Genomic DNA, 16,564 nt, shown 5'->3' on the forward strand with positions numbered 1-16,564 from the left:
AAAATTTCCAGTAGGAATAGAAACTGCTGCAGAGAAATGCTGTGAGATGAAGAGAAGCAGGGAACAGCCAAGCAGTGAGAGCATCTGACCTGGCTGTACTGGGGAAGGGCTGGGGGATGCACGGGGGCATTGACACCCATTTGTTGGAGCTGCTGAGTCAGCAGAAGCCAGGGGCTGCAGGATGGTCACAGGGTTCCTTCCCACTGGCTCACAGAGCGCAGAAAGGATTTGCTTTGGGTGCTGCCTTCAAAAGAAATCCTGCTCCTTGCGTGGTGAACAAGCATCCTTTCCTCCCCCTCCCAGTTTGCCAGTATCCTTCTGGGACAGGGCAGGCCATGCGAACTGGTCTGTGGGAACTGGACACAGCCTGTGGGAACGTAGCGCTGCTCACTGATGCTCAGCCAGGCTGTTCCTAAAATACACAACCCGTCCCCAAAGGAGCATCTCTGATGGATGATGGATGGCTCAGCTCCTGCCAAAGGCACTGGGGGGATGTGGGGGGTCAGATGCTCTCCCCCTGGCCCTGCTGCCCTTTCCAGTGCTGTCAGGGGCTGCAGCCACGTCGGTGCGAGGGTCCCAGTGCCAGGGTGCTGGTATCAGGGTCTCGGCCACAGGCACATGGTCCCAACTCGGCAGCAGCCGAAATGGCCAGACTGGCTGCTGCAGGGAGATATTTATGGCGAGAAGCAACAGGCCTGGCTGTATGGAGCAACGGGGATGTTTTACCCTCGGCCTCCTTCACGTCGTGTTGCTTAAATGCATGTTTTGCAAAGTTAAAACAAATCGCAAACAGCAGAAATAGGTTTTGTTGTTGGGATTTTTTTAGGAGGAAAAGAGAAAAAGGAAGATCTTGGCAGAAGGATAAAGGAAGGCAACTGAAATGCTCATTAAAACTGAGGGGCTCCATTTCCCTGTCCAAGTGGCCACATTTTCTCAGGAGGCTCCCAGATGCTTTGAAATGCCTTGTCAGACAAAGCCTTTCATCCTACCTGATTCTGGCTAAATTCATGGACCCAGACATTTTTGCTGGAAACAGGAAAGAGGGAGCAAGTCCGTTCTGACTTTTCACTTCCCATCTGATCGCTGTTGATACAATTTATTCCTATGACAGCATCTGCTGCTTTCATGGGTTTTTTCATTCTGAAGTACAACTCGTCTTTGTTAGTCCCATTTTCGGGCCTTTCATCATTTGAGTCACAACATAAAAGGCATTTAAACACTCCTGCTTGGAAACCAGGCTGGGGGAGAGGGCGGGAGAGGGGAGATGCCACGTGTCCCCAGCCCCAGCCCTCCTCCGGCACAGGATGGGGTGTGCCGGGGTGCTGTGGCCCCGCCGCGCTCCACCCATGCCTCCCAACGATGCTGGTGGTGATGGGGCATCATGTTTCCATTTGACACTGATGCTGTGAAGTTCAGATGTGGTTTTTATGTGTGACTTCACATAGAGCCCCACATCCCACATCTCTGCTGGGGCAGCATCCACCACCCGCCCAAGCTCTGCCCTCCTTGCCGCCGGCGTTCCCAGGGGTCCAGTCCCCTCCTCATCAGACAAATCTCTCATTAAACAACTAATTGCCTTTTGCTGCTTCAGTTGCAGCCCGGACTGTGATGTACAGGGGGTCTTTGCCACCTCTCGCTGCCACCCAAACCCCCTCTGAGCTCGCTGGGGCTTCTTGTCGCTACCGGTGCCAGCAGATTCCACTCTGCCCAGCATCTGATGACCTACTGGAGGCACCGGGGAGTTCACAGCTCCCCACAGAGACCCAGCAGAGTCTAATAATAGCACTGTGGTGTCGCACCAGCAGAGAGCTGGAACAGCAACGTCTGGCAGGGAGAGGCCACCGCTGGCTGCCTGCGCCTGCCTGCGCTCCTGCCTGCTCGGCTGGAAGAGAAGAGATTCCTGGGAACCCCCACCCTGCGCAGCCCCGCTCCCCCTGCAGCCCCCGCTGCGGCTGACAGCGACTCTCACGCTACAAGGATTCCCGGCCAAAAGCATTGTGGCTCACGCCGATCCCCGAAACCCTCCCCACGCAAAATCAGACGGCACTGGGCTCTGCCCCTGTGCCAGGATTCAGCAGAGAAGCCAGGGGGGCCACTGGGTGGGCAGCACCCACCCCACCGTGCTCCCAGCTTGGTGCTGGTGCGAGCATCCTTGGGGTACAGTGGCCTGTCCCCCTCCCACTTTAATTCCCCTGACATATTTTTCATTCCTGTAAGCGCCAAGCTCCTGCCAGCCTCCAAGAGGCTTCCTTCGGGGGCACTTAAAAGAAACCCCCACCAACTATTCTTGTGCTGTCACTCTCCCGGCAAGGGCACAGAACAGCCCCCATGTGCTGCAAGTGATGTCGGCACCAGAGCATCCTTGAGCAACATCCCCCATCCCATCCAGCATCTCTTGCCCTTCCCTGGATCCCGTCCTGCAGGCTCCTGGCAGACTCGCCGCCCTCATCCCCCAGCTCCCAGGAAAGCAAGCGCAGCTGCAAACCGCACTGCCGTTTATTGGAATAACCTTTCAGGTTTCATTTAGCGCCACTCACTTCCCACCCCACCTTCCCACCGTCAGCACTTTGCTAATTGCAACTTTTAACTCGTTGTGCCTGCGAAGCTCGAGAGCAGCCACTGCCATAAGGACACGGGGTCCTTCTGCTCCCACCTCCAACAAACGAAGGGCCAACCTAATGAAGGGTCGTGCAGGCGAACACCACATCAACCGCAGCACATACGGTCCTGCTCCTGTTCCCAGCTCACCCCACTTTGGGAAAAGAGCAACGTATCCCAGCAGACCAAAAATCCCGGGCGAGATCCCGGCTGTCGCCTGGGAGCGTAAATCAGCGCATGGCTGGGCGGGGAGGAGGTGAAAGATCCCGACGGCGATCTGAGCGCGCTGTCTGCCTGAGACTTATTAAATTATGGCTCTCAAGTTCACCATCTGAGCCCGGCGCAGCGGAGACCGTGGCTGGAAGGGAGGCGGGTTACAGCCCCCTAATTCAATCAAGGGACAGAGGCGATGGCACAGGAGCTGCGGGAGAAGAGCCGTCGCTGTCGATATGGAGAGACTGAGGCTTCGGCAGCCTTCCCGGACGGCTCTGCCCCCCGGACACTCCCAACCCCACAGCTTCCTGCACAAAGAGAAAACAGGCCAAGAAACGAGTGTTTCAGGAGAGCCAGAGGTGTTTTTTACATAAGTCTGAGAAGCAAGGAAGGAGAAACATGAAGTGTCATTTCCCAACTTAACACCGTGAACTGTGAGCGTGACTAAAACTTGGGGAGGGTTTGCATCATGGGGACACACGTTTCTGCGCTGCCCAGGGGTTCAGGTACCGCAGTGATGTGCGGGGCATCGGCACTTCGACAGCTACGCAGGGAGATGAGGACAGAGGGACGCAGTCGGGTGAGAGAGAGAGAGGAGGGAGCTGGGAAGGTGGATGCTTTCCCTGAAAGCATTTACAAGGTCAATGATTAAAAGTGGAGCAGAGTGAGGATTTGGTTCAGGTAAGGGAGTCAGACCACGCCAGGATGCTCAGCAGGAGGAAAGTAAATGCCTGGCCCCCGCATCAGTGCTGAATTACCCAGCCAGGGGCTACATGAGCCACCGAGACAAGGTCACGGTCCCACCGGAGCGGCGAGGGCGGCGCAGGAGCTCTGGCTGGGCCGGCTGCTGCCTTTGCGGCAGCAAATTCAATTGTGCTGAATAACCGAGTGGAACAAAATCCAGCAAGGCAATAAAACCGCCGAGTGTCTTGTTCACCTGAAGCCAAGCGAGTGTGAGCAGCCGGGTTTGTGCAGGCGCTGGCGTGGCCTCTGTGTGTAACCTCACCACTGGGGAGCCGGTCAAGGTGCGTTTTGAGCAGCCTTTTGGGTGCTTTCCATGGGTGACAGGTCACCCTACTGCCACCAAGGGTCCCAGGGAGAGGAGTGGGACCAGCGGATTTCTGAGCAAGGGAGCTATACCGATTCCTTAAGAAACATGGAGGCAAAATCCAATTGTGCAGCATCCACAGCTGCCATTAACCTGTCTGTGTCCTCCCATGGATGCCCATTCCTCTCCGCCTGACAGCCGGGCTGCCCAGCACACACTGTCCCAGCCACCCAGGGGTTTTATTTCTGCCTGTGCAGTGGTACAGCCACCACTGAATGGTGCTGCTGGTGTTTCTCCAGTGCTTGGCCCTGCTTCCAAAATGGAAAACCTGCTAAACATCACTTGGGGAGCCACAGCATGGGTTATCAGAGCAGGATAAATGGCCACTGGCACATGGTGATGGCTGCAAGAGGAGCTGCCGGAGAAAACTGCAGCTCCAAACCCCAAACCTGAGGCCAGGAAACAAAACGGCATTGGAGGGTTTTTGGGATAGTTGGCATTCAGTTTGTAGCATCGTCTCTGGCCAGCATAGCTGAGCAGAGCGGCACACTCACAGTGCATGGCAGGGCTCTGAACACTCACCCTATGGCAGCTTTTGCCACTAGTTTCAGACGCACGGACGGGTTTGTGTCACAGAATCACAGAATCATTGCAGTTGGAAGAGACCATCAAGATCATCGAGTCCAATCATTAACCCAACACTGGCACTAACCCCTGTCCCTGAGAACCTCATCTCCATGTCTGTTCAACCCTCCAGGGATGGTGACTCCACCACTGCCCTGGGCAGCCTGTTCCAATGCCCGACAACCCTTTCTGGGAAGAAACTGCTCCCGATATCCAATCTAAACCTCCCCAGGCACAATTTGAGGCCATTTCCTCTCATCCTGGAGCCTGTTCCTTGGGAGTAGAGCCTGACTCCTCCTGGGTCCAAGATCCTTTCAGGCAGTTCAGAGATCAGAACGTCTCCCCTCAGCTCCTGTTCTCCAGGTTGAACCCCCCAGGTCCCTCAGCCGCTCCCATCACACTTGTGCTCCAGCCCCTTCCCCAGCTCCGTTCCCTTCTCTCAACTCACTCCAGCACCTCAAGGACTTTCTTGTGAGGGTTAATGTGTGGCCAGGTGGCTGTTAGAGGTGTCTGCGCCACCAGGCATTCAGCCAGAGACCCCATCAGTGCTTGCAGGGGGCAGAGGCAGCATCTGGACCCCCATCCCTCAGCTCCATCTCGCCCCAGCCCACAGAGCGGCTGAAACGAGCTGATTGCGAGAGGAAGGGAGAGGAGAGGTGGGAAGAGGGGAGGAGGCAGAGCCAGCCCCACCAACCACCTCGCCTCTCTGCATCCCAGCTCCATTTGCAGATTTATTAAATTGAGAGCCAATTTCGACATCATTTCTTTCAAGCAGCTCCACCTCGCAGGTGTGCGGAATTTGTTTGAGATAAAGAAAACCATTACAGAGAGACAGCAATCTTCAAAGACCACCTCGGAGACCTGAGAGAAATAAAAACACTAGCCCGTGCAAATGTGCAATTAAGTTTCAAAATACTCGTGCTCCATGAAAAGCTCCGTCCCTGCAGAGAACAGGCCTTTAAGGCAATTTTCCCAAACCCTATTCAGCATTCACTCAAAAACGCCTTTTAAAAACAACATGTGATTTTTTCTTCCCTCCCTGCCTCACTCTTCCTCCCCCTCGCACTTGCTCCGTTGCTCCCAGGTGGGACCCAGACAGCTCCAGTGGGAACACGGTCCCTTCCCCTTTGGTGGGGGACGTGGGGTCCCATCCGTGCCGGGTACAGCTCCATCCCATCCTCCGGTCACGTCAGATCCACAAACCAGGAATTTTTAGAGACGGGTTTGTTATTCAGGGAGAACCAAACATCGGCCCGGTTCTACCTGGGGATGGTTTGCTGGCCATTCCCAACTGCTGGAGCTTTGCATCCCTTATTCATGGGTCACTCTATGCTCGGTGATTAATTAAAAATGCGTAATTAACCTGTGGAACGATGTGCCACAAGGTATCGGGCAGGCCAAGAGCTTAGCGGGATTGGGGGGAGGATTATATGTTTAAATGGATAATGAGAACATCTGCTGGTACATTAGCAGGGATCAAGCAGAATTAGGAAGAAGAGCCCAGCTCATCGCTGCTGTGGGGTGCAGGGGGGCACCCCCAGGGGTGGCTTGAGGGGGGCACCACCGGCCTGGCTCCCAACTACAGCAGAGATGCCAACACTGCTGTGCATGCTTGGGAAGTGAAATTTTGGGGCTGAGCAGGTCACTCAACAGGTCCCCGCACCAGCAGCAACTTGCCAGAGCTCACAACCCAACAGCCGCCTCTTGTTCCCAGAGGCCAGTGGGATGCCAGGGGCTGACCCCTGAGGACACCCCAATTAATTCAGCCATAACGTCATTAAAACCCCAGGAGAGCATCAACCCGCTGCAGCACCTCCTGCAAACACCACCCGCTTGCACGCAAGGCTTTGCGGTGAGCTCTGAAGTTAAAGCATGCAACCACAACACCAAGGAATGAGCAGGAGGCTCAAGCCCAAGCCTCGGCCAAGCTGGACATGCAGTGTAGTCCATCTCCAGGGCACATGGCCCACACAAGGGACAGTTGCTGGAGGTTTCCAGACACCACATGGCTGAGCCTGGCATGGACCCTTCTGCCTGTTGCAGCATCCTCCATCCACCCCAGGCTCCACAGGCATCTCTCACCATCCCCGCTCCTGCGGGTGGCACAGACCACTTGCTTTGCTTCATTTTGTTCCCCCCAGCCCTAGAAGTTTTCTTAGAAAAGCCTGGCAGAGAAGCCAGCAACTACAGAGCCAACTCTGGGCTGACGGCAGGATTATTAAATCCCCATCCGCAATCCTCTCTAGGTTCAAGCAGCTGCTCTTTCGCATCGTAAATCTGCCGCTCCATCATTAGCGCTAACTTATGGTTGTGCAAGGCCTGGGAATCATGACGTGTCAGGATGCAGATGCACTTGAGGACTCTCAGCAACGTCCCTGAGACCTGGGGGGGTCCCCAGCCCTTCACCCCACGGCACGGCCAGGGTGATGCCAGGTCCCTGACATGGCTCTGGCTCTGCAGCAGCTCGGGGCAAGGAGGGAAACATCCCCTGCCTGGGGGAGATGCTGGAGCCCAGGGGATGCTCAGCCTTCCCGGTGGGACCCCAGATGCTCCCACTGTCCCTTCGTAGCATTTTGAAGGTGACGCCATGGACACAGCACCAGACAGGGCGACCGGTGCCATTTTGGGTGCCATGGCCCCCCCTGGCCTCGCTGCCCGTCCCCCGGGACGTGGCGGCTGCAGCACATCGTGCTCAGCTTGCCGAGCGCGGAAGGGACCTGCTGGGCCAGGGTTAATCTCGTTGTCACACTTTCCCTCCTTCTTGCTGGCTCGGCGCGCTTTGACCCGCTGTGAAATTGTGGCCAACAGCACTGAATATTTTAAGAGCAGCAATGCAGTCATGGCCGCGCGGCGGAGCAGCAAGGCAGGCCGGGAGCTGGGCTGGGCTCTCGCCTCCCCCCTACCACCGCCAACCCATTAGCACAGTTCAGGGAAACCTAAAAAATTCAAAAGACACTGAAATATGCAGCATTTTGCTCTCTCTGGAAATGACGCGCTTGGCTTCCCAGATGCTCCCGAGTAGGAGGTTGTAAATAAGCGGCTTTGTGGCACGCGGGATGTTGCCAATGGGGCTGTAGGTGGCTGCAGAGCCCAGACTGACACCCCGATCCCTGTCCTGGCCCTCAATGGGGACACATCCATGCTTAGGCTGGGGACCACTCTGTGCCTGCCAGGCACTGGTGCCCATCCTCACTAGTGTGGTGAGGAGGTATTGGCCACTAAAGGACCTTCATCCCTCCATCCTCAGCCTCTGCCAGCTGCTCTCTGTCCCCTTGTCCCTGGAACAGCCCCTCACCGCTTCCCGCGGCCGAGCAGCCGGCTGGGACGCGGGTGCCGCAGGACCCGATGCAAACGCCTGTCCTCAGCACTTCTGCTATCTGGGACACAGCAGAGCAGCAGCAGCAAGGAATTAAAAAAAAAGAAAGAAAAAAAAGCAGCCTTATTTGCATAAACTTCCCAAAAAGAGGAGCCAGAGCCTGAGCCTGGAGACCCAGGGCAGCGGCAAGCACCAGCCGGAGACCAGCAGAGCTGATCGTGAGTACGAGAAGGAATAGGGGAGCATTGCCTGGACAAGGGCACACTTTGCCACCCAGTCCCTGCACATCCCCAAAGTGCTGCCCTGGGACTCAACACCCCACCCAGGAGTGACATTGGGACATTTTTTGCATTCAGGTCTTAAGAGGGCAGATTAATCGCCGTGTGCTGGATCTGTCACGCGCAGGGATATATATTCTTCTCGGAATTTACAAGTAGTTCTATCTGAGAAATAAACAACCAGAGATAAAAATTACATTGTCACCGTGCAGGTGTGATCGATGGAAGAGACAAGCCCTCGGAGGTGCCACCGGCAAAACCCGCCCAGGGAGCACCGGCCCCCGAGGCGGCCGGGAGATGCTGAAAAGACCTGGGAAAAGGTGGTGGGATGCACTTCACTGACCCCAGACCTTCGTGTCCCTGTCCCAAAGGCTGCGGAAGGTGGGGATGGCCACCTAGGCCATTTCCAAGCAAGGGAAGATGCCAAACACAATGCTGGTGATGGGCGGCCACGAGGAGCACCTGCAAAGCAGCCGTGGGAAGGATGCCCGGGGCAGAGCACTCAGCAGTGGAAGGGGCTGCAGCCTCAGGGTCAGCTCCTGTAAAACCCTCTTGGGTCCCATCTCAAGCCCCCAACCCTCCACTCGGGCGTAATTCCAAGGTCAGAAGCAGAGCTGGGCAGGTGGCCACCCACAGCCCCCAGGGAGCAAAGTGCAAGGAGGATTCATGCAGTATACACCAGGCCCCTTTTTAGTTTGATTTCTCCTTCATCTTTCTCAGCTTCCTGTGGCTGCATCGGCTTTGGCCTGGCTTGTCATGGAGCACATCACTCACCCGGGTCACTGCCGCTCCCTAGGGAGGGACAGACATCAGCTCCTTCACAGCTTAAATCTGAAGTTGCACTGGAAGTGGTCAAAAAGCTCTGTGTGGATCCTCTGCCCATCCTTTAGCATCCTGAGGAGCCAGGACCTGGCTCAACCTGCCAGGATGGAGATCCCAAAATCAGCTCAGGCAGCCCGGCAGCCGGTCCCACAACTGCCTTCGGTCTATTAATAAACTCGTAGCAGCTGGTGGAGCCTCCGCCAAGCCGGTCCTTGGGATTTATCCACATTGCTCTGCCTTATCAGCCATGGTTTTCACAAGCACTTAAATTCAGGAGGAAAAGGAAAAAGTGAAATCAGATAGAAATGCAGGTCTGTTTGCTGTTTTCTCCAATGAAATGGTTCTGGGTAAACAGCAGACGCCTTTGATGAAATCCCAGCAGGCTTAAACAATAAAGCTGGTTACAAACTCAATCTGGCGCAGATATCAGATCTGAAATTGTTTCAAAAAAAACATGTCAACATTTTCTAATGCTGCTGCAAAAACTTCCTCGGCACCTTGCCACAAACCTGCGCCTGTGACGCAGGACCTGCGCCGCTGTCCCGGCTGCCACCGCTGTCACCGCTGTGCTTCCCGCGGGGAGCCCTGTCCCGGTCCTTCTGCACCCCCCGCCTGCCTGGAGAACACCAAGCTGCAGGAAGATGCTCGGTAGCACCTTGCAGACATGAGACGGTCCCCAAGCTGCCAGGGAAGGAGCTTCCCCACTCCATTGTTGGGTGCACCAGGTTGTTTTCCTGCTGTAAATCCAGTTGCTGTCCCCAGGTGCAGCCTGGCCGGGGCTTTGCCGTGCTGGAGGTCTGGCAGGGTTGGACAAGGAGCATCAGGCAGGGCAGCCGTTACTCTCATCCCATGCTGGGGACAGCATTCAGCCCCAGGTTCATCCCAGGTGCCACCAAGGACAATTGACTTTTCCACAGAAAAACAATTTGCAAAGCGCTCATGGTAGCAGAGAAGCGCAGCCAGATGCTCCTCTGGAGTTTTGCCTCCAGTGTGTCACCTCTGTGTCCCGCTGGGAAAACACAGAATCACAGAATGTTCTGAGCTGGAAGAGACCCACAAGAATCATCCAGTCCAAAATTCACACCATGTGTCTGAGGGCGTTGTCCAAATGCTTCTTGAGTATCGTCAGGGCTGCAGGATGAGGTCACGCGGTGCTGCGAGGGTCCACCCGATGGGATGCCTGGCCAAGGGCACGGCTCAACCCCCTCCTAAACCCACGGCACAAGCTGGAGGACACAATGGGGGCTTGTCCAGTGGAGGTCAGCTGTGTCAGGGCAACAGGTAGTTCAGCAGCTTCCGTTAACGAATGCCCCTCTGTCGGTGTTGGCGTCAGAGCAACAGGGACCATCCGAACTCAGAGCACACGTGGAGTCAGAGGTGGCTGAGGCAGGTCCCACGTTGGCATCACCCGGGTGAACTTGCCAGCCCCTCAGCACCAGTGCTTTCCAAACGGCGTCTGAGCCTGGGGTCTCCATCAGTGCCCAGGGTCTTTGGGGGACACCAGAGGACGCAGGTCCCCCATGGGGAGCAAAGCATGGGGACAAGAGGCGGCGGGTCTGGTCACACCATGAGCAGGGACAGCATCTTGGCACTGGGTAGGAAAACAGCACCAGCTCTGGGGGTGTCTGGGAACCCTCCCTGGGCTCTGCATCCCCATCCATGAGGGAGCTGTTCCCCGAGTGCAGGGACAGACACCGGCTTTCCGCATCAGACCCAGCCATTTGCACGCCAGCCCGGAGCTGATGCCTGACAGATCTTGTGTCCTGTGTGGCAGCAGAACAAGGGACGGCGACAGCTGCGCTGGACGAGCAGAGCCCTCATCCCTCCCGGGAGCCTGAGAGGACAAAGGGGATGCAGGACAGGAAAAGCAGGGCAGGGGAAGGAGGAGGAGGAGGGCAGGCAGCCCTGGGAGATGTGGGGGGCTGAACCCCAGCTCCAGGGCAGCATGAGGTGGGGGGGACATGGTGGAGCTGCCCCCCCTGCAGAGGTTGCCTTGGCCATCGATCCTCACTGCACTCAGGCTCATTAGGGCCGGGGAGCTGCTGCGAGCGGCTGGCGGAGGAGACAGACGGGGGGAGCGCTCGCCGTGGCTCCCTGGATCGTATTAAATATTTACTTTGTTTTGTTTTGTTTTTTCCCAGCTATATTGATCAGAGATGGAGTGCGGGGGGGGCGGTCGGATGCCGGGAGGGAAGAGCAGAGGCAACGACTGAGCTGCAAAACAGGGATTGACCCTGCCAGGGTGCTCCCAAAAGCTGCACCCACTCCCCCTGTGAGCAGCCAGTGCTGTCCCCCCACCACAGAGCTGCTCCCCCCAGAGCCATTCATGTGCCCCTGGGGTTGGGATCAGCATCGCCAGCACAGCGGGGCTGCAGCGGGGCAGCTGCTCATCCCCATCCCATGTCAGCCCCATCTCAAGGGATGCAGGACCAGGGGATGCCCAATGCAACAGCACCTGGCAGCAGGGGGTGTCCCCGCTCCGGGGGCCGGGAGGTGCCCCCCATGGCCAGGCTGGGCCCCGGGAGTGGCCACGCAGCCAGCGCTGTTTCTATTTTGAGAGGAGCTCTACTGGAAAAGGAACAAAAGCTGAGGGAAGCTATAAATAGCCACCTCCTTCACACCAGCGCCTCCTTCGCCCCAGCATCCCGCGGCCAGGGGGTCCTACTGCATGTCCCACACTCAGCCCTGCTGTCAACCTCCCCACTCATTTTCAGGCCAACATCCCCATCCAAAAACCGGAGGGAATAAAGCGCTGGGGAATATGTGCTGCCGGAGCAGAACTGGCTCTGCACAGCGGTTTGCCAAGTTGCCCGGCGGCCCTGCCCGGCTGCAGCCTGGCTCCCGGGGGATTTGCTGCTGCCCTGCCAGGTTTTGCACCCAAAAACACCCCATGGGACCAGATTCAGCCTCCTGGGGATGCTCCTCACCCCAGCCCAGCCCTCCCTGGCCCTGGCTGCGGCTGGCAGGGAGCAGGAAGAGCTGAGTGGCTCGGGCAGACCTACTTTCAAGGCTTTAATCCTTTTTGCTTAAAGGATCTTTTTTTTTTTTTTTACCCTCTCTTTTTTTTTTCCCCTTTTTTTTCCTTTTTTTTTTTTCCTTTCCACACGGCAAGGATGGGGTCTGATCAGAGGAGAGACGCAGGGAGCTGACAAGCTGCGGAGTACGGAGAGAAAGGAGAAAGAAATACATATTTATTACCCTCAATTATTAAAAAATAGATAGCAGCAGATCTTAGGCCCTGGCAGAGGCACTGCAGAGCCGTTTGTCTGAGGACTATTTTGTTTTTAAAATTCCATTGAAATTATAATACACCGGCCTTGTTAGCACAAACACCCCGGCACATCCCTACCGAGGAGGGATCGTCCTGGCCCCTCTCCCGGATCTAGGGTGCTACCCGGGGGGGTGGCTGCATCCATCACCCCATTGGATGCTGAATTTGCAGGCAGATAGGAGGCAGGGAGGGCTCCTGGTGGGGCTGGCAGCCTTTTCCCCGCTCTGCCTTCACACTGGGGGATCAGAGGGGCTCTGCCCCATGCAAGTGTATCCCCGTGCCCAGATGCTCACTGATGCCCAGCTGGGCGAAGGTCCTGTGGACAAGAGCTCACTCGGGCCACCCCAATCTCAGCACGGGGCCAAAAAGCGCTGGGATATTCTCCATGCATGGGGACAAGGATTGAACCCCTCACATGACAGCATGGGGGTCCTGTGGCCACAGGGCTGGGGTTTCCCACAGCAAACCAGTGAAAACGCTGGTGCAAACACAGCTGGAAAAAAAAAAGGAAGCAGTTCCCAAGTGCGGCACTGGCGGAGCCGCTGGCACCTCCCCTCCGCTTGCAGGGCTGCCTCCCTGAGAAGCCGTGGCCGCCAAATTCCCTCCTGCCGCCACTCCCCGGTAAACAACACCCGCAGCCTCCCCGTGTGATGGCGATACGGGGACTTGCGGTGCACCTGGAGCATTTCCAAAGCCCTCCGCCTCTGGTGGCCCGTTCTCCCCATGGCCGGGCACCATTGGGATGTGCTGGACCACCACAGCCCCCCAGCCTGCCGTGCCATCCCCTCTCCAGGGCCAAAACCCGCTGCCATCCCGTCTTGCCAGCCACAAGCCAGAGAGAGACACAGCTCCAAGTGCAACCAGGTTTCGACGCTGGGCGTCACTGGGGTGGTCACAGCACTACCAGTCCAGGCAGGAGTACCACAAAAAGCTGCTCGCCAAAGCTAGGCTGGCTCCAAGCCGCTGTGCCAGCGTCGCCGGGAAGCAAGCAGCCGGTGGGCACATGTGCTGTTAAAGAAGAAAAGGAGCTTTCTACACCAAATGGAGCATTTTCTGCTTAATAACACCCCAATCCTAATCTGTACAAAGAAGATTGCCCCCTGCATCTCCCCATCCTGCATCTGCCGCTTGCTGCTGCCCGCACCGACCCTGTGGGCAGCGCCGTGGCTGCCGGATTGGCACATGGCGTGTGCCAAACCATGCCCTGTCCTCAGTGAAATGGGCAGGAGAAAGACCAGCCACAGGCGATGCCCAGCGCTGAGCGCAGGCGCTTCCTCCATCAGCGCCGAGCCCCATCAGCGCCGAGCCTCCATCCTTTGTCATCAGTAAAAATAATATTCCTAAAAGTGTCCCCCTTGATTGCCGGGCGGCAGGCACAGGGCTGTGGGTTTCCATGGCGATACTGTTCCGCAGGGATGGTACAGGGGATCGGCTCTTCTCAGTTTGAGAGTTGGGACGTAGTGCCAGCATCCAGAGAGGGGACAGCACCAGGGGTGCTGCTGGTGAAGGGACCTGGGGCCGAGCCGGATCGTTCCTTGGGCTCAGGCAGCGTCACCCAAAATAGTGGGGAAGAAGCACCCTCACCAGAGAGGACAAGGATGTTCCTGCTTCCCAGCAGTGCCCTGCACCCTCTGCCTGCATTGCCACATGAAACCCCAGCTCCTCCTCACTGACCCCCACCAGCGTCCCGCTTGCTGCCAGCCCCACAGCTCTGCCCCACAGCTCTGCTCCACTTGTTGCCTCCACTCTTAAATCACCAGCCTCCTTCAGTGGATGCTGGGTCAGGGCAGCACCTCACGCGTCCCAGCCCGCTGGGAACCCAAACAACAGCCACCGTTGCCCGGACAGCAGCACCTCGCCTGCCTGCTGCTGCCCGCTGCTGCCTGCTGCTCCACCAAAGTGCTTTTAAAGACATAATCTGCTGTTAATAACCAGTTTATACAAAATGCAGCTAAGCCCTGGGATTGCACTTTGCAAACAAAACCCAAGTTTTCCGCTGTTTGGGGGCAGCTGGAGCAGCTCCCCAGGGCAGGGATGGGGGGTAGTGTCCCCCTGGGGTGCCCCAATGTGGGGCAGCATGGGACGGGCTGCTTCCCCCAGTGATGTGAGGCTGAAGCAGCCGTGTCCAGGGTCACTCCTCTGCAAGGCGAGGATTTGCCTTCGTGCTGTTCCAGGGCTGTCTGGTGTCACCACCGAGAGCTGGGAACACCCCAATGGACCCCCCTGGTGACACCTTGATGAGGGGTGACCCTGGCCACACCTGGCCAAAGCCATGTCCCTCCAGGCTCCTGTGCTTCCCTGACTGGTTTTTGCTTCCAAATTAGGTTTTGACTTTTGCTGCCAAAAACCAGCAGCTGTATTCAGCAGCCTGAGTCTCTGCCCAGACCCGGGGCCACAACATCCCACCCGTGGCTTCAACGTCCCACCCGTGGCCTCTTCATGCAAACCATGGGGACCCACTGCCCATGGCTCTGGCCAATGCTGCTGGCTCTAGCACCTCCAGGCGCCTGCAGGAAAGGTGGGTGTGAAATCACACCGGAAAAAATGCATATTTTTACATCTCCCCGGCAGGTTCACTGGTGTTTTTAGGGCAGAGCTTCGAGGCCACCTGGAGTGTCACCCACAGCCTTTGGGCACCCAGATGGGACCGCGGGGCATCGGGTGCAGCACTTTCGGCAAAAGGTGGGAATAACATTCAGCCGAGCGTGGCCACAGCTCTGACCCTGCCAGGCTCCATCAGTGCGGATCACTGAGCAGCGACGGCTCCTTCGCATCCTGGCTCCGGCTCCAAGTCCAGGCAAGTCTCGCCTGCCCAAACCCCCCTCATTCCCCCCCAGCACCACCGCATGGACAGCCTGGGCCACATCCTGACCACCCCCTTCTTAGCCACCCCCTTGTTTCACCGGGCACAGAGAGCTGTGGCTTCCTCTCAGCTCTTTAGGAAATTAAACTTTTATAAGCAGAAAGGTTTCTGGGCTCTCAGCTCCCCAGTGCAGGAACCGCAGCCCGGCCTGTGCCTGCACCCTGGCCACCGGCTGCTGCCCTGCAGGGAGGGACAGGGGCTGGATGCCCCATCGATGGGCTGAGTGATGGCGGGGACAGGGATGTGGCTGCCCATGACCTTGGTGTCATCCTTGACCTGGAAATCTCCTTCTCCTGCATCGCCAGCGTTGCGCTCCTGCCCGCGGCCACCTCCGGCAAGGTGCACAGCGCAGCGCTGGCCCCATCATCACCAACACCCAGGCTGGAGCTGCACCCCACGCTGTCACCCACTGCCATGCCAATGATGACATCCCAGTGCCCTAAATCCACCTTGAATCCCACTTGGGCTGCCTGCTGCTTCTGCGGCTGGAGCTCACAGGGTGCAGGAGGCCAAAAATGTCCGCAGGCACCGCAGCGCTGCCCTGGCCACACCACCTCCCATTCTGCCACACACAGCTTTACCCCACGTGGCACTGCACGAAGCTGTCCCCCTGCAAGCAGGTGCACGGATCTGCTTCCTCTGGGGACGTCACCCACAGCTTCCCCAAGCCCTGCCATATGCCCCAGCCCCGAGTCCAACCCTAGTTCCTGGCAGCAGGACAGGGACGGTGGTGGCAGTGCCACCATCAGCCTCCCACCAGCACCGCCTCATGCTGACGTGTCCCTCAATAAAACCAGTCACCTCCTGAGCCCCACAGAAGGGTTTGACCCCAGCCCCACAGCCCAGTGGCAGCTCTCCCCTTCTCCACAAGCCCCCATATGGGGTGTCCCCTCCGCACCCCACATGGGGCAAATACTGGGGACTGGGACCCCCCACCTGGGGACACCTGGCCATGGCAAGCCAGAGAGGGGAGAGGCTCTCTCGGTGGGATGGAGGCCTCCTCTAACTGCCTGTTGAATTATTCAGGAATGGCATTAACTTATAAATGAGTGTGTTTGACTGATTTTGTGGTTGATGTACAGATAAATTCTAATGAAAGACAGCTACAAGATTTTAAATTATTAATTAGACTGCCACTTAACAAAGCCTATTTGGCACTCTATTTCCTTGCTTAACAAGACAAAAACTTTAAGAATAGGTTTTGCATTAGCCCACAGGCTCCTCAATTTGCATTTTGTTTTTCTAGCTCCAGAAATGAAAGCTGTAGATCTTGACCTTAACGGGCTACCCCTGGTAGGATGAAACCCTGCCAGCAGCTCTTTCGCCTGCCTCCACCTCGAGCTACCAGTTTCCCAGCCTGGATGATGCTTTTCCTCCAGCTGGCAGCACCGGGGCTGGGAATCGGGTTTGCTCCAAGGGCTCGGGGTTTATTCTCAAGACTGCCAGCCTGGTTGGGTTAATACGCCGAACAAAGCTGAGGCGGGAGCCAGAGAGAGAAGCATCCAAGCACGAGGCCCCGCAGCCGCAAGGT

The 16,564-nt window shown here is 57.2% G+C and overlaps 1 protein-coding gene across 1 annotated transcript in view; it reads right to left on the reverse strand.

The window, feature by feature from the left end:
• The window catches only part of RTN4RL1 (reticulon 4 receptor like 1), a 31,649-nt gene that overhangs the window by 13,910 nt on the left and 1,175 nt on the right, over nt 1-16,564 (reverse strand). The window lies entirely within an intron of this gene.

Source organism: Streptopelia decaocto, assembly GCF_964273445.1.
Source record: "Streptopelia decaocto genome assembly, chromosome: 18".
Taxonomy (NCBI): domain Eukaryota; kingdom Metazoa; phylum Chordata; class Aves; order Columbiformes; family Columbidae; genus Streptopelia; species Streptopelia decaocto.